This window comes from Sciurus vulgaris (genome assembly GCF_902686455.1).
Source record: "Sciurus vulgaris genome assembly, contig: HiC_scaffold_562_arrow_ctg1, whole genome shotgun sequence".
NCBI classification, from domain to species: Eukaryota; Metazoa; Chordata; class Mammalia; order Rodentia; family Sciuridae; genus Sciurus; species Sciurus vulgaris.
The window spans coordinates 1535566-1558477 of record NW_027632463.1 but is presented as its reverse complement, the minus strand read 5'-3'; the positions used below and the strand labels follow the sequence as shown (position 1 = coordinate 1558477).

The window sequence follows — 22912 nt, the reverse complement described above, 5'->3', positions numbered from 1 at the left end:
TGTCAACTCTTTTGTTTCATGCTATCAATGTGAATACCAGAAATATTTAAATTATATTTGTGCCTTAGGTGTTGTTTTCAGTACATAATGTTGCTTTTAGAGGTTGTTCCCATTCAAAGTTTAATCTGTCTCCTAACAAGAAAAGAAAGAAGAAACATTAAATAACATTTCATAGTAATTATAATATTATTTTCATTCATAAATAAAATACTGGCATATAAAATCCATAAACTGAAATGACTTTGTACATTATGTTAAATTGAAGTGTTCTGCTGGTTGGACTAGATCCCACCTCTAGAAGGAAATATTGTCTTAAAATATCAGCAGACTGAGGTTTTGGGGAGCAATTCCCAAACCTCAAAAGAAAAAAAAAATTGCAACCAAGAACCTGTCATTCTGGTCTTGTTCATGCCTGGATTGGATATTATTATCTGTCACTCCCGGAGAACACTCCCTGACTCGAGGGGCAGGTCAGAGGCCCTGTCCAATCAGGAACACTTAGAACTGTCCAATACTGTTTGCTTCCAGGTAGTTGGGGCGGCCTTCCACCACCTTCCCTACTTTCCCTGAGATCGCCATATCAGCCATTCAACTCTAGGTTTCACTCTCCTACTTCAGAGTCCCAGGTTGCTCTGCTGTGCAGGGGCTGAAGATCCCTAGGGACAAGGACTGGTTCCTGAGCACCAGGAAATGGTGATTGGGCAGTGGCATCACAAGCCTGGGGATGGAGGATGTTGGAATGGCGGGACTGACTGTGCAGGAAAATTAGCTGGCAGATTGGTATTCTCCACAGTCTCTGGAGTCTGCAGGCCTAAAACCCTCCTGTTGGCCAGTGCACCCTCAGTCCTACTGGCCATTCAGGTGGGAAGGAAATCAGTGGCAGAGACCCTCTCTCTCTTCCTTATTCTGGCACAGCATCCTCAACTCCTACCTCTAATACTATTTGACAGGCGTGTGTCTGTGGCCCAGCAGGTATCCAGATGCTGGTGATTGACCCGTGGGCTTATTGTCTTGATCAAATCTCCACATGCCGTTTTCCAGCAGTGGCCTATAGGAACCTTACTTCCTCCTGAGCTAGCTAATTTTAATTTTCACTTTCTTTTTTCTTTCCTTTTGTTTTTATTGTTTTGCTGGAAGTTGAACCTTGGGATAATTTACTACTGAGATATATTGTTAGTGCTTTTTAATTTTTATTTTGAGGTAGAGTCTAGATTAGTTAGTGACATTGGCCTTATTATGGTTTGATTTATTTAGATTTTTCTATTGCAATTAAGTGTATAATTTTTATATACATATGCATTTACATATGGATTTAGTTTATATTGTGATTTCTTGATAATTATTGAAATAGTATAGTTTCATCATATACATAAATGTCAGGTAATGATAAGTACTCCTTTTGTTCTTATAATTGAAAAATTTCTTAGCTAAAATTATATGTAAAATTTTGTTGATGAATTTTGGAACTTTATAACTTTGTTTCTTATTTCATTAAAAGTACAGCATGTTATTTTTTATTATTGCATTGCAGTTATACATAATATTTTACTTCATTTTGACATAATCATATAAGCAAAGAATATAATTTGCTACACTTCAGTAGTTCCTCTTTCCCTCTCCTCCTACTTTCCTCCTCTCTCCCATTTATTTAGTTGTATAAATTACTGCTTAATAGATACACAAATGTAGGAATTACTATGATGTATTCATATAGTTACACAAAAATTTTACAAGGATATATTGTATGTTAATTTTGGGGGAAATTGCCTTCTTTGTAATGATCAGTTTTATCATCTACACATGGGATGTGTGAGTTTTTTATGTGCTTCTGATGATATTTATTTTCTCAGAAGTTCTACATAGTTTTTCTAAACATATATACATGTTAAATATCACATGCATATTATACATATATAAAACTTAAATATGGTGTTTTATGGTATTTCTTCAACTGGATGTATTATAACTAAAAAGTGCAGCTGGCTCCTAGTAACCATTTTTCCCACAGATTATTATTTATTTCTTCCAAGATGTATATTCTCTTTAACCATGCCCCTGAGATTGCAGGGTTGGTGGTTGGATGAGTAATGTTGTGTTCTTACATGTTATCATGGTCAAAAATGCTGTAATTTCTGTTAGTCTCTGTGACAGTGAGCATCATATATCAATAGCAAGAATTTCCACAAATAATATTAAACTCTGAGTTTATAAATATTCACTTGTTTTATATCATCACCAATTTTATTTAGTTGTATCTATGATGAAATTTTATTTTATATTTCTCTAAATATTTTTAATATTTCTTTAGATTTTGAATTTTTTATGATTATTAAATCTTAGCTATAGATATCCCTTGTATTAATTGGCAGTTCAAGGCATTTGCCTGCTTTTCTTTTGTGGTTTCTGGCTTCAAAGATAAGAAAATGTATCCAAAAAGGCAGATAGATTTGGGTTTCAAGAAAAAAAGATTTTGTTTTAATTAATAAAATAGAATATTTACATTTTATTCCCCTTGGGTTTTTTTTTTTGTATGTATCTTGTACATATTGTATTTGAAGGTTATTTCAAATAAAATTCTAGGGCTTATCTTTGGGAATTCTAAAAGGAAATATGAATAAAAAATCTTACTTCTCTACTGCTGCAGGAAAATGAATATACTTACTCAAAATCATTGGTTAAGTAAATTGTTGTATGACACATTCATTAAAACATCCACTCCTCTTCCCTGAATATTTTTTAAAAATGTTATTGACAATGAATCATTCATTCTCTTATCTGAATTTTGGACTTTATTACAAAATATATAGAATAAGATTTTGCAAATTCTAGAAGTATGCATCATGATTTATTGTTTTCTGAATATTTTTTAAAGAGATAGCAATGAAAGGCATATATTTTTAGAATTATTTACATATTTTTTCTTCAAAATTTCTTATACACCTTTTAGATTTATTTCTTTTCTGAGTAATACTCAGGCTCTGGGTCTGTGTTATACCTTTTTGTACTCTGTAATCTCCAAGTAATTACCTCACAAGGAATCTAGGTTGGTAGCTCAGTTTTTGAAGAGTTACTTAACATGAAAGTAGAAAAAAGAAAACACTTCTTTTGCTCCTGGAATGTCTTGTCTAGGTACTCTATTCAAAATGGAGAGAAAATCATATTCCTTCAGACATATCTTCTACATCAGGAGCAAATCAACCTTTGAGGAGATTTGAAGGGATTTTGTATAGTTCTGTCTCTGGGTGGTTCTCTCTGTGCAGCTGAGTTGCCATTTAATATCCAGAAGCCTGTGTTTTCTTATCTCTAATGCTTGTCTGGGAAGCTAGTAACACATGTATGTGCTGTGGCCACACCTGCCAAACCACCTGGAAAACGCTGTGCAGATACTGATTGTTTATCTGCCACTCACATGAATTTCCTTTCAAAAACTTGTAAAAAACCTTTTCACTGTAGACACCAATGTCATCCACATTGCCAACATAAAACTTTGAATCTTCCTGTCTAAATTCGAAATTCCTATTCTCTGGTCCTTCAAGGTGGTATAAACAATTGTTTCCTTGAACTGCTTTTACTGTGTCTCCACAATTAAAGAGTTGTCTGTTCCATCCTTCTATCACCCACATTCAGCTATGTTTAGACAATGACATAGAAACCTGTGGTTTTTGCTGGTTTGAAAAGGAGGGTTGGCATTAACTCTGGCTGGTGTCATTCCTTGTTATAAACTGAAACAGAATTTCCCCAGGTCTGCGAAAAGTCATCCCACAATCAGGTATATAAAAATGTTTTGTTTATATGTAATATATGTGCATATTATATATACATATACATATCTATTATATTATATATACATATATATTATATACATATATGTTACATACATATATATCATATATATGTGTGTGTATACACACACACACACGCACACACACACACACACACATAGGTACATAGGTTTAGGCTAGTCTCTTACCTGCTTTTTTATAGGTGAGGAACACAATTCCTTACCTGTATTTCTTCTCAGGTACAAAAGCCAGGAGAGACACTGCTCTAGGAGCTGTAAGAAGGAAGTTTCCAGAATTAGGTTTTCTCCCTCCAAATGCTGGCCATGGTCCATTCCATTCCAGATACCAGAAAAAAAGCAAAATATATTAAAATTAGATACACACACACACACACACACACAGAGAAATCCTGCTTTTTCAAATAAGTGCCACTAACCAACTTCTAAAATAATAAGAAATGTTGTATGAGTCATGTGGTGTAGTAGAGGTGTTTGGACTTTAAATTATACACATTTTTTTCTACTCTGAATTTAAACCAGGGTCACTTAACCACTGAGTCACATCCCCAGCACTTTTTAAATATTTTATTTAGTGAAAGGTTCTTGCTAAGTTGCTGAGGCAGGCTTTGAATTTGCAATCTGCCTATCTCAACCATACAAGGTGCTGGGATTACATGTGTGTGCCACCATCCTGGCAACAAAATATATCTTGATTTCAAGCCCACTTGCTTATTTATGTTCTTTCATCATAGGAAGAAAAATATCATGAACAGGAAATTATATCTAAGGCCAAGTTGCAAAATAAGGTGTTGATCTTTAATCCTGAATTCTCACTGGCCAGTCAAGAGGGGCATATGTCAGCAGTAGACTCCAGAAGTTCTGTCCTGTTTCTGACAAATATCTTAAACCACTTCCTGAAGTCCTATCTGAGCACATATATGACAGCATTCCAGCACATTCCTAGATTGTTTGGTGGATTTTGGAGAGGGATGACCATCAGAATCACAACTCCATGTATTGTTTTCTGGCCTAAGGAGGGCTGTGGTCTATAGTCTGTAGGTGTCTCAGTTCTTCTTTCTGAACTTCTTTTTGTTTTTGGTGGGATGGTGGTACTGTACTTTAAACCCAGAGGTCCTTTACCACTAAGCTCCGGTACTTTTTATTTTTTATTTGAAGCAGATGCTGTGTCTGGCCTTGAACTTGTGCCCAGTCTCATGAGTTGCTAGGTTTACCAGTGTGTACCACCCTGACTGAATCCACCTGAATGTTCTAAATGTATGGGAAGAAAAATATCCAGAGCCCTGTTTCCCAGTCTATGTCTTTGTATACATGTCAATAAAATGCAAATATTCAACCTCCCTATCCATATTCCAATGACAACTTCTCCTCTGATCAGTATTATCAATAATTTTTCCCTATTACATTTCAAATAAGCACAGTATTTTAATTTTTTTAACCAGGGACCAGACAGAACTTTATAAATAATCTGTTTTCTGGCTGGGTGCAATGGCTCATGCCTATAATCCCAGAGACTGTAGGCTAAGGCATTAAGATTGCTATTACAAGGTCAACATCAGGAATTAAATTTGAGAATAGACAACTTAGAAAGACCTGTCTCAAAATTTTAAACCCTGGACTGGGTGTGCAATTAAGATTTAACATGCCCTGTGACAAATCCCCAGTACCATAGAAAAAGTCAAAAACAAAGACTTTCATTGTTGTTATTTATGAGTATTTCACATGATAGAAATTAGAGACAAATCACTTGACCTTTGCAAAAATATGTGCTTGTGCTTCTTTCATCTCTGAAAGACTAGACACCTTGTCACATGTCTTTGTGTTGAGAAGGCCCCTGGTGGAATTTATGTCAGAAGGTTCTCCTTCCCCCCTCTGGTATTTTCCTGGTACTGTGTTTCAGAACTGATATGAGGATCCCACAGCTGACACACCTAATGTCTCCTGAGAGTCTAGTGAATATCAGAACTTGGATCTTATCTTGTAAGACAGCAGACTAAATTTAGGGACTCTAGTTTTTCAGGGAAGTAGTTGAGTGTCCTAAAAGCTGGGAGAAATCTCCTGGGTTTCCCTTCATCCAAAGGTCACTTCAGTTATTCCCTGACCTTGGCTACTTTAAATACTGCTATAATGAAGACCATAATGTAACCATTTATTTAATATACTGATTTCAAATACTTTTGGAATAAACACAGAATTATTACTATTGTGTTAATTTTTAAAGAACTTTCAACTTTCTAAAAGTTTGCCCTACTGAAATAATATTCTAGCATAGTTTCCAAGTGTTTATTTTATTGATATCCACATAATTGGAGTACTACCTATTCTTTCATGTTTTGATAGTAGCCATTCTAAAAACTGCACTCAGGCTGCAGAAGTTCTCATAGTTGAGTGGTGCACTGAATTTATGCTAAATGTTAGAATTCAGGCTGTCTTATGCTCATTGAAAGAAGATGATGTTAACCTATTTTAGAAATAAACAGGAGTCTGTACTTTTAACCCTTTTTTTCACTCCTGGTGGAGATTGCAGCCCATGGAAAATCTCACATGCCCAAGTGGAGACACATTTTGTGATTTAGAGAGATGTGCACATGTATATTTGTCATTGTTCCAAATCCTGGAAGATTAGGATGTAGTATATTGAATGGAAAAAGTTGAATTTTGGATAAATTCCTTACAGAAAGAACTGGTTAGCCCTGGAGTTATTACTGAGGTAAGCTGAGGAAGAGGGCTCATGATGTACTCAACTACCAATTTGGCTGCCAGTTGTACACTGCATTTCCCTTGTTAACTCTTTGATGCTGAATAGAGAGAAACTCAACTATTAGCAACAACATTTTGCAGAGTATGCTGGCAAATGTCTTTTAGGAAAAATTGGGACCTTTGAGATTTAACTTCTCTTCTTCCCTGGTCCCATGGAAAAAAGCCCGTGGATATTGCATTTTCATAGGAAAACACTCTTTTTCTCTGATCTTGATACTCATGTATATCTAGTCTCTTTCTCTGTGTGTACCAGTTATAATAAAATTCAAACTACTAATAATTTAGTTAAATGTGATATATTTATGACCCAAATTGTCTTCCTCTACTCAAGGTGATAGTGAATTTAAGCATCCTGTCCCAGTAATAAGGATCATTAAGGAATGCTAATGTTGTAGTATAGCCTAACTTTTCCAACTTATCTGATGGTAGTTTTTTTTTTTTTTTTTTCTTTATATGTCTGTAATTAATTTATAAATTTAAGAGGGATTTACAACAGGAGTAGATATTTATTTGGTGCATCCATGAGTGAATCAAGAGTCAAGAGGTTCATATTCTGCCATATTTTTATAAACATCCCTCTTAATATCTGTTTTCTGTTGGGCAGTGCTGGGGTATAATTCCAGTTTTGCACACACTCTGCACACAATTCCAACCAGTGTCTTGGGCCTCTACTTCTAATATCTACCTTTAGTCTGTATTATATCATTCATTCACATTAAATAATTTTCTTAATATGATTGAAATTATATAGGCCCTTTTATTGCACTTAACAATAAAAATAATTTTTACATACAAATGGATTTACCTATGTAATTTTCTCTATTGTGAATTCTTGATATTCATATTACCACAATACTATAATTTTATAATATATATTAATGTCAGGTAATGATAGCTGGTAATTTTGCTTTTACATTTCATAGAGTTCTTGGCTAATTATATGTATGTATAATCTTCCAGGAATATTTTAGATGTTTTTACTTTGTTCCCTTCTTTAATCTTGCTGGGATATTAATATGATTGGCTTGGGGAAAATAGTCATCCTTATAATGATAGTTTTACTATACATATAGTTTGTGCAGTTGGATCTTTGATGTACTTCTGTGTATTTGTATTTTCTCAAATTTTGCATGTTTTTAAGTATGCTTACACATGAAACACAATATTCACGTGACATCTTTATAAAATATACATGGTGTTTTTTAGTATTTGTCAAACTGGATATAACAGAAAATGTTTCTGGTTTCTAGAATCATTATTTTTCACATTTTAGTATTTATTTCTTTCTAAATGTTCATCCCCTTTAATCATGACATCTGGAGGAACATAATTATGTTCTCATTTGTCCAGGAGTGTAATTTCAGTCTCTCTTGTGGTGGTGTATAATGTATGTTTGCTAAAAAAAAAAAAAAAAAAAAAAAAAAAAAAAAGTTTCTGCGCATGGAGAATAACAGTTTAAACTATATTTTCTTTTTATGAAAATGCCCTTATTGCACTTACTACTTAAGTAGTATTGATCATCAATACTACTTAATTTTGTGTACATGATGTGGTTTTATTTTACATTACCTAATCTCTAAAGATGTTTAGTTTTTCATGATTATGGAACACATAGATATCTTCTATTTAAAGTTACTGTTCAAGTATTTTTCCTGATATTCTTTTGCAGTCTGTAGTTTCTTTCTTTTCATAAATGTTTGATTATGTATGAAGCAATTAGGTCATTTGTCCTTGCACCATTTTGTAGAATCATCTGATAAATAGAATTTTTACATTAACATTATATAATTTATAAATTTAAAAATATTCTTTTGTGTAATTTTTAAAATTAAAAAAATTTTTTTTTGTTCTTTTTCCCTTTTGTGATATTGGGGATTGAAGTTGGTATACTATTACTGAGCTATATCTTCTGCTCTTTTTTGAAATTTAATTTCAGACACATTTTTGCTCAGTTTCTTGAGTTGACCATAGACTCATGATACTCATGCCTTAGCCTTTGAAGTACTAGATATTTCAGGTGTGCACCACCATATGCATCCTGTCTCACTTACTTATGTCAACTTTAGAATTGCTTTATATTAACTTATATTTCACCATTTACTCTTAATTATTATAGTTATATTTAATATGTGAAAATGGGCTTTATGGTATGAGTGAAGAGTACAATAGCATTTTTATTATCATACAAATATTTCAGTATCCTAACAGCTTTCTTTAGAAAGAATGCCATTTTTCCTCTTCCCTGCAATACAATCTCTAGGATTTAAAACTGTCTAAATAGAAGAGACTTCTTAATAGTTTTCTCTTGAGTTCCACCATGTTCAGTTTATTATGAATTCTACACTGGTTGTTTTCACTTCATAACACCAGTCCTTTGTGGCATCATGGTTTTGGTCAATGGTAGACTTCATTTACAACAATGGGATGGATATATCATATTGCTTCGCCTTGTAATAGTCTGTACCATCTAGATTCTTGTCATTACACTCAGATATTTGAAAAATAACAGAATCATCATAGAATGAGTTTTTCAGAATATATTCACTTTAATATATCATTATATATATGCATATATATGCAATTTCATAGTATGTAATTGACATAGTTTTTACTTGTTGAATTTTTTAATTTACTAGAGCTCTTTCAATTGCATTTGCTTTGTTTTTTTTTTTTGTTTTTTGTTTTTTTTTTCTTAGTACTGGCAATTGAACCCAGGGACACTTAACCACAGAGCCACATCTCCAACCCTTTTTTAAAATTTAAGTTAGAGACAAGGTCTCATTGGGTTGCTAAGTGACTCAATGAGTTGCTGGAACTGGCTTTGAACTCTTGATATCCTGCCTGAGCCTTCTGAGTCACTTGAATTACAGGTGTGCACCAGCACATTTGGCTCATTTGCTTTTTAAAAGCACTATCATTGACATTGGTGATTCTTTCTGTGTTATGTTTATTTTCAATATTTTCTATTTTACTCTTTTGCTCAGGACTTTTTTCTCTACTCTTATTTTTATAAAATTTATTTTTTCAAATTTTTGAGATGAATGATTTGCTAATAAATTCCTAGTCATTTTATGGTTTACTAATTTATATCTCTATATTTCATTTTAACAAGAGCTTTATATGCATCCCAATTTTTACAGTCTTATGGAGATTTAATTAGCACCTATTAACTTGTATATATCTTAAGTGTATACTTTATCTTCTGGCATATGTATATATATACACAAAACCAGCACCATAATCAACAAAAATGTCATGTCCATTATTAAAATATGTTCACAGAGATTACATTCCACTTATGTATGATCTATCAAAATGTATAAATGTATTCTATGATCATGTATAAATAATTAGAACAAATAAAATAAATTAAAAATAGAATGTTCCCATAGTCCTTTTAAGTCCCTTCTTTCACTGTTCCTCACAGTCATTCATATAATAAATTTGATGTTACTGAGCACAGCAAGAATAAGCAAACATTTTAATTATACAGATCTTTGAATTATCACAAAGGAGACATATCATGTACTATTGCTTACATCAAGATATAGCTCGTAATATCTCTGTGACCATTAGTCTCTTTTGCATGTGGGTGATTGATTTTTTTCTTCCTAGTGTGTATACAATAGTCTTTTAGCTTGAATTTTAACTTCATTAAAAGTATTGCTTTATACCCATATTCATGTGTTTTTTGTCATTTTAATGTTTCCTCCTTCGTGAAATCTTTTGAAATTTCTCATCTTTCCTGTTCTGTGTTGAGATGTATTTTTCCCAAAATAAATGGTCGAGTGGGTTTCTCTTGTGTATCACAAGTGAAAATCACACTCCAAAAGAAGGTAAAATCTCCTTTCACTGTTTGGTCAAGCTGAGAACTTCAAGATCTGTACCTTGTTTTCATCTGAATATAGTCTTATCACCTTTTATGTGTCAGGCAGGTGTAGGGCAGGGAGTGTTATGAGGCTGTTTTAACTTCTCAAAGGCAGGTTGGGTTTCTGGTATATAAATAAAATGTTTAATTTGTTGCTTTTAAGGTCTCATGCAGGAGTTTACCTATTAGTCCAAATTAGAGACCAGCATCTGACTCTTAGTCAGATTTTCGTGACTGTGACCAAAATTCTGTACAAAAACAATTTTAGAGAAGGAAAAGTTTATTATGGGTCTCACAGTTTCAGCAGTCTCAGTCCAGAGATGTTTGACTCTATTCCACAGGAATTGGGATGAGACAGAACATGATGGCAGGAGTGTTTGATGGAGAAAAGCATATGGGAATATTGTGCCAGAAAACAGAGAGTGCTCTGCTAAACAAGGATAAAATATAATCCTCAAAGCCTTGCCACCAGGACAATTTCCTCCTGCCATAATCCTCCTTGCCTAGATCTACAACTCCATCCCTATCAGAGGCTTAATGCATTGAATAGGCAAGACTCTCATAACCTAATCATTTAATATATAAACCTTCTTGCCTTGTCTCATAAATAAACTTTTGAGGGACAACTAATATTTAAATCATAATGCTGACATTTATAGAAACCTATGTATCTGTCTCTGGTTTCTGATTACTATAAGACTTAAGATAGGCTTACAGAAGTCAGGATAAGACTCATTTAAATTTCACATCATAATTTAGGTCCATTGGGTAATCTGGAATCCCAGATAGGTGACTTGTTTACAAAATTCAGCCATTTTATTGGACATTCATATCCATATGAGGTGAGGTGTTCCACTGCAACAATAAAGTATCTGAAAATCTTAGTTCATAGCTGGAGTTTGTTATAAGCAGATCATCTGCACATTGTGAAAGGATTTATTGATCCAATCATAAACCTTAGCTAACAATTTTGGTAGACTTCTATTCAAAAAATTACAAAAAATTAATTCCATGTGTAAGAAAACCCAGTACTAGCGAATTGTTAATTTTGTACTGAAGACTTCTACTCAAGAGCAGTGATTAGGAACACCTTATCAGGGGAATGCAGAGGAATTCATCTCTTAAAATTGGTACTTTTAACCAGCCATTGTTACCTGGCATTACCATTATTAAAGGATATGAATTTGGTACTATTGTATGATTATGTTACTTTAATCACTATGTTACTTTAGCTCTCAGATCTTGGACAAATTCTTATGCATCAGTGGGTTTTTTGAAAAATTTTTAAACAGGGAGGATTGTGTTCTTGCATGGTATTGGGCAAATACAATTGAATTCATCTTTTAAGAACTTGACCATAAGAGACTTCATTCCTTTTAATACTTTGCTCTTAATGGGGTATTTTTTCCTCATGGGGAATTGACACCTCCTTGAACAAAAAATTCTTTGAGATAATATTCATCATCCTTTCATCATCCTTTGACTAATATAGCCTCATTTATTTATTTATTAACTTTGAACATGGATTGTATCCATGGATACATATCACCAGTACTTTTTATTCTTGTTTTTTTTTTTTTTTATTTTGAGTCAGGGTCTCACTAAGTTGCTTAGGGCCTTGCTATGTTTCCTTAGGCATTGAAATTATAATCCTCCAGCCTCCCCCTCCCAAACAGCTGGGATGAGGGGTACATGACACTGTTCCTGACAATTATTTGTGTAAACAAAATCTCTATCACAAATTCATTTGTTTTAAAAAATTGAACATTTTTATTTTTCTTTACATAAACAATCATTTTTAATATATAAAATGTTTATATTTTTATATATGTACACATAAAATGTAAATATCATTTGATCCAATTGATTTTGCTCTCTTCTTAACATGTCCATTGCTCTTCTCATTAATAATAACTGTCCTGCTCTGATAATTGTTTTAATGTTCAAACTATCTTTTGACCTTAATGTTTCTTTAAATCTGAATTCCAGATCAAATAAACTTTGGTAAAAATTGAGCAGTACCATTGAATGGATACTTCATAATATATCATAAAAATAAATACTATTACTGCTATCACATTATTTTTGGTTTTATGACTTAAGAAAAGCTTATAGAGTGTTATATACACATTTGAAATAATCAAAAAAGATAGTTATCAAGGCAGGAAAAATGGTGTATTAGAGTCAAGCAGCATGCCCCCTAAGTCAGTTATTCAGAACTCAAGTAGTGGAAATAGTACTTCTCTTTGAGAATCCAAGTGAAAAATATTGAGACTGGAGGTTCAATATACTCTTGCTGAACCAGAGACTGTTCAACTCATTAAATTGATCTAAAAACAGTTACCCTGAGTTTACCAATCATCAGTGAAGAGCTGAACCAGAAGTCATCTTGAGAGTACACTACAGCTGTGCCAATGGGTAGTGGAAACCCAGATCAGGAAGATTATGGCTAGACCTGCATAAACCTATCTAAGCCTTGCAAATACTTAACTGAGCTTAACAAACACAGGGGAAAAGAAGAAAATGAGAGCATTTTTGCCCTGCTAAACTCAAGTTTGAAGCTACAGAGAACCCAACTCTCTCCAATTCTGTGAGTCCTGTGACTCAAAGAAACTCATGAGGCCAGCTACATCGGATCAAAATGATGATACAATGGGTATCAGGACACTTGACCCTCCGATTGCCTGCCTGACTGTTCCTTGGCACTTCCAAGACCACAGCAACCACTTTTCTCTTGCACCCACCTAGTTTGCACCTGCTGAGTCACTGGCATCAACCCACTGCAGTACCCTCCCTCTTCCTGGCACTGCCAGTTGTCTGACATACAAGTGGTTCTGGCCTGCCTTACCTGACTAGTCCCTGTGATTACAATCTCTCTGAGCCCCTGGAAACCATGGCCCTAGTCTGCCAACCCCTTTAGCCTCACACCCTGCCTACCACTTGACCTACTAAGCCTGCAGTTTTACTGTTTGGTCGTTAGTCCAGCTTGTCAGATGGCAACATCCCTGCCAGGCCAACCTGAAACTACATTGCTATGGGACCCACAGCCTATCCAAATCAGACCACCATTTTACCACCTGACCTTCCCAGTCAATTACAGATTGACATTTACCAAGCTTTAGAAAAATATTGACTCAACAGTACCAGCAACTCACCACAAATTAAGGCAATAAGAACCTCACTAATACTAAGTCCTTGCAATCATGAATTCCACTTAGGGGAACTGCTCTCAAAGGGGAGAACACCCTGGTAATGGATGAACAGCTCTTACCATTCCACTGCTTACCAATCTCACAAGAAAGGAAGCTTAGAAATCTTAGAACCCCACTGGAAACTTGGTGAACAACACACTAAAAAGGAAGAACTCAGCAGGTTATGCCCATCCACCCACACTCACTTCACACCTCAAGAAGAAACAAAATCAGTTGGGAACAGCCAGCAAACACATATCATATGTTTGCTATTTGTCAAACATAGCAAAAATGACTCCATAATTTCTTAACTTTTCATTCAGATTGTTCACTTTTTTTTGATTATGATTTGTGTTGTTTTGGATGTTTTGTTTTACTTCAATTTGTACTAATTTTTTGAGAATACCTATACATATAAAGATTTGTTTTTCTTTTCTAACTTCTAGCCTTTTAGTTGAAGGTGATTATTTTTCCCAATCAGTTGTTTGAATGTCAAGGTTTTGATTAGCATAGGTTGATTTTCTTTTGTGTTTTTTTTCCAGCACCCTATTCTATATTTCCCTTTTCTCCTCCTCCCTTTTCTATTGTGAACAACCAAATTCTATCCTCACTCTTGCTTTATACTCTTTCTTCTATTTTTCTCCCTCTTCCTCATTAACAACACATCCTATGTTACCACCGCATCTGCCCTCTCTACCCTTTAAAATTGCAAACATTATCTACCTTTATATCTGTTATCTCCTCATACTGAATTCTATTCTTAACATCTCTTAATGCTACTTGATGTATGTAATGTCTTCCCCTACCACCAATTACAGAGCAGTAATTAATAAGACAGAAATCATAGACAACACCTATTGTTTGATTTTTGTGCCAGACATAATTTATGAATATTGATGGAAATTGCTGATACTTCTATATCTGCATGTTATACCAAGTAACATTATATATGTCAAAATAGGAATAAAGTACCTAATGTACTGCTATATATTGTTTGCATAGGTTTTTGCTATCATTGACCTTTGTCCCCAAATTGTAAGGTGCTTATAACATAGGGACACTATAAACTCATAAGATAGAAACTCTACTGCTTCACATCCATCCAGATAGTTGGGTGGACACTCACACAATATGAGAAATGAATGGAACAAACCATACTAAACAACACAGGATACCTCAATAACAGAGTCCATTGATACAACAATGGAGGAAATGTCAGAGATGATATATAGAAAGTGTATTGTTCAACTGATCTATGAAGTAAATAATGACAAACTAAATCAAAGCAGAAAGAAAATACAAGGTGAAAGGTAACTTTAATAAAGAAATATAAATCTTTCAGAAGAATTAATTGAAAATTCTCAATATGAAGGTATTAATAAATTAAATCAAATACATGATCATCTCATTAGATGCAGAAAAAGCACTTGGCAAAATACAGCAAACACTTGTGTTTAGAACTTTGGAAAAACTAGGGATAGATGAAATTTATCTCAAGGTTTTAAAAGCTATATATGACAAACCCACAGCTGACATCATTCTAAATAGAGAATCTTAAATCATTCCCCTAAAACCAGGAAGAAGACAAGGATCCCCTTATTTACCAATTCTATGCAGCATATTCCTTGAAACTCTGGCAAAAACAATTAAGCAAAAGATAGAATTTAAAGTGATATAAGTAAGAAAAAAAGAGTTCAACTAATTTAATCTGTAGACATCATGATTCTACATGTAGATGTCTTAAAAACTCATCTGGTAACATCCTAGAACTCATGAAGAATGCCCAAACTCAATTGAAATTCTGTACATCAATAATGAATCAGCTAAAATAGAAGTTGGGAAAACTATCCCATTCACATTAGCCTAAAAAAAAAAAAAAAACTACTTCAGAATCAACTTAATTAAAGAGTTGAAGTATCTCTACAATGAAAAGCAGCAAAGAGAGCTATAGTATATATAATATATATATAATATATAATATATATAATATAATATATATAATATAATATAATATATATAATATAATATAATATATAATAATATATAATATAATATATATATAATATATATAATAATATATAATATATATATATGCAACAAAATGGACACAAAAGCAAATGGAAAAGAATAGAAGACATAGAGATAAACTCCACATAAATATACTAAACTCATATCAGACAAAGTTGTTAAAAGTAAACACTGGAAAAAAGATAGTGTTTGCAATATAAAGTGCTGGGAACTCTGGAAAGGTAATCCTTATTTCTCAGCCTTCACAAAAGTCAATACTAAATAGATCAAAACCTAGAAATCTTACCAGAAACACAACACCTTCTAGAAGGGCAGTTAGGCCCAGAACTCCCATTTGTTACAGTAAATGATTTCCTGAACAAGACCCTAAAATTAAAAATAAATAATAAATTAGATGGGATCATACTTAGTACTTTAATAGCAAAAGAAAAATGAAGACAGAACCTACAGAATGACAGAATAACTTTCCTACTTGCATATGTTGTCAATTTCTAGGATTCAAATAGCTTAACAACACACACATGCAAAAACAAATAAATAAAAGAAAGAAAAAATAAAGGGGCAAAAGAATCAAACAGACCATTCTCAAATAATAAATAGATATGATCGACAAATATTCTTCTAAAAGTTCAACAGCTCTAAATATTAGAGAAATACAAATTAAAACTGCCCTGAAATTCCATCTCAGTCCAGTCAGTATGGCATGTATCAACAATAAAATTAATGCATGTTCATTAGGATGTGGGGAAAACAGAATGCTCACACATTGTTGGTGGGACTGCACATTGTTGCTTCCCCTCTGGAAAGATATATGGATATTCTTCAAGGAATGGATCCACCATTTAACCCAGTGAAATCACTCCTCAATATTTACACAAAAGACATTAAATACAGGATACTAGAGTGACACAGTTAAATTAATATGTAGAGCAGCACAATTTAAAGTATCTAGGTTATGAAAGCAACCTAAGTGCTTTTCAACAAATGAATGGATAAAGAAATTGGGGCATATATACACATTGCATTTTTATTCAACCACACAAAAAGAATGGCTCCATAACTTTTGCCAGTAAATGCATGGATTTGAAGAATATTATACTAAGTAAAATAAACCAATTCCTGTAACCAAAGGTTGAATTTATTTGGTGATATGTGAAATCTATACCACATATAGTGTGTGAGGGTAAGAAAAGTTCATAAAATTAAAGAAAAGTGGAAATAAGAAGTAGAGGAAGAGGAATAGGAAATGGTAGAATAAATCTAACTTAGTTTTCCTATCTATACATATAAAAATACCTAAGTGAGTTGAACAATTGTGCCCACCCACAAGACAATTGTTAATTTAATTAGAATAAGACATATCCAATGTTTGCATAAGTTCATGAAAAAGGTTTCTTCTGTCATGTAGAACTAAAAAGAACCAATAAAATTAAATAAAAATGACAATTGTTTGAAGAGCTAGATGGTTATCCTGTTATAAACAATAAAATGTATACATATACCAAAGCTTTATTGCATAAATGTACATAATTCTGTTTTGTATATTAAAATAAGTTTAAATTTGAAAGAGAAAGCATAAAATATCCTAATGGGATTGTTGTTTCTATTTGATACATTAATAACATACATAAATACCATAAAATGTTTGAACTCAAATTCACTAGTAAATGTTTCCTTTAAGTAATCAACCTCACTGACTTTCAAAAGTTTTTTTAATCCTACTGGTTCTGGAATAACTCAAAAAACTGCTTCATTTTCATAAAACTGCTACATTGCAGAACTGTCGAATCAGATTTTTCATTTCAGTAAATCTCTGTTTCATGGTTGTGCAATTATATCTGAGGATTCCCTTTATTAATAACCATAACTTTATCATCTGAGGGATATGTACAATTTATTTCATAATATATAAAATTACAAAATCTATATTCTTGTATTGATGTCTCAGTTTTATATTTTTTTCATAAAAGTAAAATTATCATATTCCTTTTGGACTTATGTCTGTTTTTCTTCAGAGGTATACTGAGTATATACTGAGTGATATACTGAGTATATACTGAGTGATATACTGAATATCACTGTGTATAAAAGTATATTAATAAATAATTAAAGTCATCACCTCGATAGGAATCTACTCTCATTGCTACCTCTGTTAAATTAAAACCTCTGTGAATGATCAAGTATTCAGGGTACTATTTATTTACCTATTATTTCAGGATCTGTTGACATTCAGAGATGTGGCCATTGATTTCACTGAAGAGGAGTGGGAATGCCTTCAGCCAGCTCAACAAAACTTAGATAGAGATGTGATGTTTGAGAATTACAGAAACTTGGTCTTCCTGAGTAAACATCACTTCCCTTCATAATTTTTAATTAATTATAATTATTTAATTTTCTTCCCTTGCAGAATACCTTCTGGGAGCTTCTCTATAAGAATGTGTTTCAGATTTGTGCTTTCCAGAAATAAAAGTACATATTTTGGCACAGATAATATGTTAAAGACATTCATTTTTATCTGTAATTTCTCCCTTTCTTGGTAGGTTATATATCTTTCACTTTAGAAAAGTGGTACTGAGAGTAATTCAGTGATATAAAATATTGTGGCCTGACATAGCAGTTGAGAGTTACAAAGATCAAGGAGGAATTCAAACTTCAAAATGTTGATGGAGAAGTTATCTAACTGAAAAGAGTTTTCAGAAGCTTAGGTTGATTTCTCCTGTTGTCATTGAACATGTACTGCCCTTTGTTTATCAAGTTTTCAATTTTTTAAAAAATCTTCTGTTTCTCTCAAGTGATGTCCCAGTTCATTTAATTTAACCAACCAAACTCCTCTTTGCCAGTGAGTGTCAGCATGATCTAAAAGATCTTCTGTTATTTGTGAGTCTCCACGTGGTATATGCACATTTTTGGAGAATTCTAGGTCAAACCATTGCAAAAAAATAATATCCAGAATCTGTTTAACATTATTTATATATTTATTCATTAAAATTACCTTATATATGTTCTTTGTAAATTTTTGTAAAGGGTTTTCTGTTAAGTAAAAGTCAAGTATCACAGTAAGTGCTCATTTTTTGGTCCATAGTGATAGTTGCAATTTGTAGTTATATGAAACTGTTTGTAAATAATATATCTATGGTCATATTTAAATTGGTTAAATTTTCCTTTCACTCTTTCTTTAACTTTATAGGATAGGTTTCATGTTGTAGAATAGGTTTTCTCCCTTCACATATTACTGTTTATTTTTGACTATATTTTATGAATATATGGCAATTTCTATTATTTCAGATGTTAGTACAATATTGAAATTAATATATGCATGATTTTTGTTTCTAATTCCAAAAATATTATATGTGCTTTACCTTGTTTCTATAACTACTACACATTTTAAGTGACTTTTATATTTTATTTATATTGTTTTTTATTCTGCCTATGTACATAGTAATGAATATTTTTCATAGTTAATGTAATAGGGATAGAATCCAGGGGTACTCTATTAATGGGCTACACCCCAACCCTTTTCTATTTCATGAAGTTATTGAGGATGGCCTTGATATTATAAAATTTCTGCCTCAGAATTACACTAATAATTCTGAATTATATGCATGACTTTTATCTATACATTTATAAATTTGTTCCACAATCTGGCTATGGTGAATTGAGCAGCTGTGAACATTGATGTGGCTGTATCTCTGTAGTATGCTGATTTTAAGTCCTTTGGGTATAGGCCAAGGAGTGGGATAGCTGGGTCAAATGGTGGTTTCATTCCAAGCTTTCTGAGGAATCTCCAAACTGCTTTCCAGAGTGACTGCACTAATTTGCGACCCCACCAGCAATGTATGAGTGTACCTTTTTGCCCACATCCTTGCCAACACCTATTGTTGCTTGTGTTCTTGATAATCACCATTCTAATTGGGGAGAGATGAAATCTTAGGGTAGTTTTGATTTGCATTTCTCTTATTACTAGAGATGTTGAACATTTTTTCATATATCTGTTGATTGCTTGTACATCTTCTTCTGTGAAGTGTCTGTTCATTTCCTGCGGGGGCTCCTGGCAACCCAACCAGTGCTTGACAAGGATCCACTGGGGGAATGATGTTTGCAAGGACTCATCATCCCGGGAGATGCCAGATGCTTGCCTGTGGGCTCTGGTGCTTTTTCTGCATTATGTTTCTAATATTATATTACTTATACTATACTTTGGTAGTAATCACTGAGGGTGAAGGGAATACTACAGAATTTCCCAAGAATATTAATAAAACATTAAGGACTATAACTCCTTCTCAGCCACGAGTAGTAAAAAATCTTTTACCACTGTGTGATGTGTCTTCTTCCTGGGGTGCTTGTTATGAACATGCAATGCAATACATAAATTTGGCCATGGAACTGTCTGTCTTTTCAACCATGAGTATGCAAAAAGCACCTCCCACAGTAGCTACTAGATATGGACTAGCTTATTTTATCTATGGCAAGCTCTGGTACCCCCCTAAAGGCAAGCCCTTAGAGAAGGTAGATATAGATCTCCCCCTGTCTCCTACAGGGTGGTTTAAACCAGATGATGGTTTTGTTTATGTGTGGTGGTAAGGTAAAAGAATAAGGTTTCAGAACATTCCTTCCTTCCTACAAAGAATATGTCACCCCTATAATAAACGTTGGTACATAATAACCATTGGGACCGCTGCCCTCCTGTAACCCTTAATTCAGAAATTTAGATATTAACCAGATGGACCTAGTAGAGATGGTCACATGACATTATTTGTCTTCGCTTTACCACAAAAAGTAATAAGAATAAGAATAGTCTTAGGTCATATAGAGTTTAGATATTAAGGAAATAAACATTGTATTAGCTCATTGACATAGTTAGATATTCTTAAAATAATTGTGATTTAGTAAGGATAATCTGTATGGTAACTGTTTTCTCATAATCTTTCGGTAAAAACAATTTCTGCCTATGTTTTGGAAACTTCTTTGATTTTATTAATCATAAGCCTGTCATCATAGCCTGAAGAAAAATGTATATAAACCCAGCCTTCCCCAGAATAAAGTGGGATTGATTGCACCAGAACTAGAGTCTGTGTCTCATTCTCCATCCAAAGCCGACGCTGTCTCCCCGCGCCCCGTTTACCAATGTGGAACCCATGGCCTCCTGCTAGGGCTGGACCCCGGCAATTTCCTTAGCCCATTTGTTGATTGGATTATTTGTATTCTTGGTGTAGAGTTTTTTGAGTTCTTTATAGATTCTGGAAATTCGCGCTCTATCTGAAGTATGAGTGGCAAAGATATCCTCCCACTCTGTAGGCTTTCTCTTCACATTACTGATAGTTTCCTTTGCTGAGAGAAAGCTTTTTAGTTTGAATCTATCCCAGTTGTTGATTCTTGCTTTTATTTCTTGTGCTATGGGAGTCCTGTTAAGGAAGTCTGATCCTAAGCCAACAAGTTGGAAGGTTTGGACCTACTTTTTCTTCTATAAGATGCAGGGTCTCTGGTCTGATTCTGAGGTCCTTGATCCATTTTGAGTTGAGTTTTGTGCAGGGTGAGAGATAGGGGTTTAATTTCATTCTGTTGCATATGGTTTTCCAGTTTTCCCAGCACCATTTGTTGAAGAGGCTATCTTTTCTCCATTGCATATTTTTGGCACCTTTGTCTAGTATGAGAAAATTGTATTTATTTGGGTTTGTGTCCATGTTCTCTATTCTGTACCATTGATCTACCTTTCTATTTTGGTACCAATACCATGCCGTTTTTGTTACTATTGCTTTCTAATAGAGTTGAAGATCTGGTATTGTGATACCCCCTGCTTCGCTCTTTCTACTGAGGATTGCTTTAGCTATTCTGGGTTTCTTATTCTTCCAAATGAATTTCATAATTGCTTGCTCTATTTCTGTATGGTACGTCATTGGGATTTTAATTGGAATTGCATTGAATCTGTATAGCACTTTTGGTAGTATGGCCATTTTGACAATATTAATTCTTCCTATCCAAGAACATGGAAGATCTTTCCATCTTCTAAGGTTTTCTTTAATTTCTTTCTTTAGTGTTCTGTAGTTCTCATTGTAGAGGTCTTTCACCTCTTTTGTGAGACTGATTCCCAAGTATTTTATTTTTATTGATGCTATTGTGAATGGGGTAGTTTTCCTAATTTCTCTTTCTGAAGATTCATCACTTATGTATAAAAATACATTGGATTTATGATCATTGATCTTGTAACCTGCTACTTTACTGAATTCACTTACAAGTTCTAAGAGTTTTCTGGTGGAATTTCCAGGTTCCTCTAAATATATAATCATGTCATCAGTGAACAGGGATAGTTTGAGTTCTTCTTTTCCAATTCATATCCCTTTAATTTCTTTGGCTTGTCTAATTGCTCTGGCTAGAGTCTCAAGAACAATGTTGAATAAAAGTGGTGAAAGGTGGGGGGGAAGGGAAAAAAATAACAGAATGAATCAAACAACATTGCCCTATGTAAATTTATGATTTTTAATAAAAAATATTGTTCTTATTTATAGGATAAAGACCATACCATTGGAGGATCCAAGATGGTGGTTTAGAGGGAGGCTGCATTCCTTGTCGCTCTGCAACACCGGATTCAAGCAGAGGATATCCATTTCTCGGTGAGGCAGTTTTTGCTGCTTATCGATCCCCTGCTCTTTACCCCATTTGTCTGCTGCGATCACCTGCAATCTGCCAGCATATCGACGCCTTTTTTGAGAGCAAATTGCACACTGTCAGGCGTTTATCATCTGCCATTTGCCTGCCTCTCGCCTGTCCATCGCCTGCCTTTCCCCTATCCATCACCCAACGCTCAAGGTTCACCACCCGATCGTCCGACAGCTGCCAGCAGATTGACCGCAGACCACCAGTGGAGAACCAGCTGCCTGCTGCTGTGTGGAAGTTCACTGTTAAAGTACCTTCAGGTTTGGTTACATGTCTGCCGCCATTTTGAGACAACAGCCAGGCCCTGTAGGACCCCTGGCCGGAATGACTGAGTCCCATCTCCAGGATCCCTCAGCCCAACCGATCACTTCCTGCCTCTGGGGCCCTCACATCAACTGACTGCTCCCTGCCACCAGGACCCCCAGACCAACTGTGCCCTATCACTGGGAACCCAGGCCAACTGATTGCATCCGGCCTCCTGGACCCCACAACCACACCAAACACACCCGACCTCCAGGACAACTGCCAGACCAACTGCATCCTGTCTCCAGGACCTCCAACTGACCACATCCACCCCTGAGCTGCAGCTCCCCATTTGCCAACACATTTGGAAGC

General features: G+C 34.2%; 1 long non-coding RNA gene across 2 annotated transcripts in view; it reads left to right on the top strand.

Annotated features, from left to right (window-relative positions):
• Window positions 1–565: 565 nt before the first annotated feature.
• LOC306652736 overlaps window positions 566–22912 on the top strand; it is a 42554-nt gene continuing 20207 nt past the window's right edge. Inside the window, exons 1-2 of one of the 2 annotated variants that reach the window (XR_013761522.1) lie at window positions 566–693; window positions 17863–17989. This is a non-coding gene — a long non-coding RNA (uncharacterized lncRNA). Of the gene's footprint in view, window positions 694–2007; window positions 2069–17862; window positions 17990–22912 lie in introns of those variants that run through there. The other variant, XR_013761523.1, reaches the window with a different exon arrangement.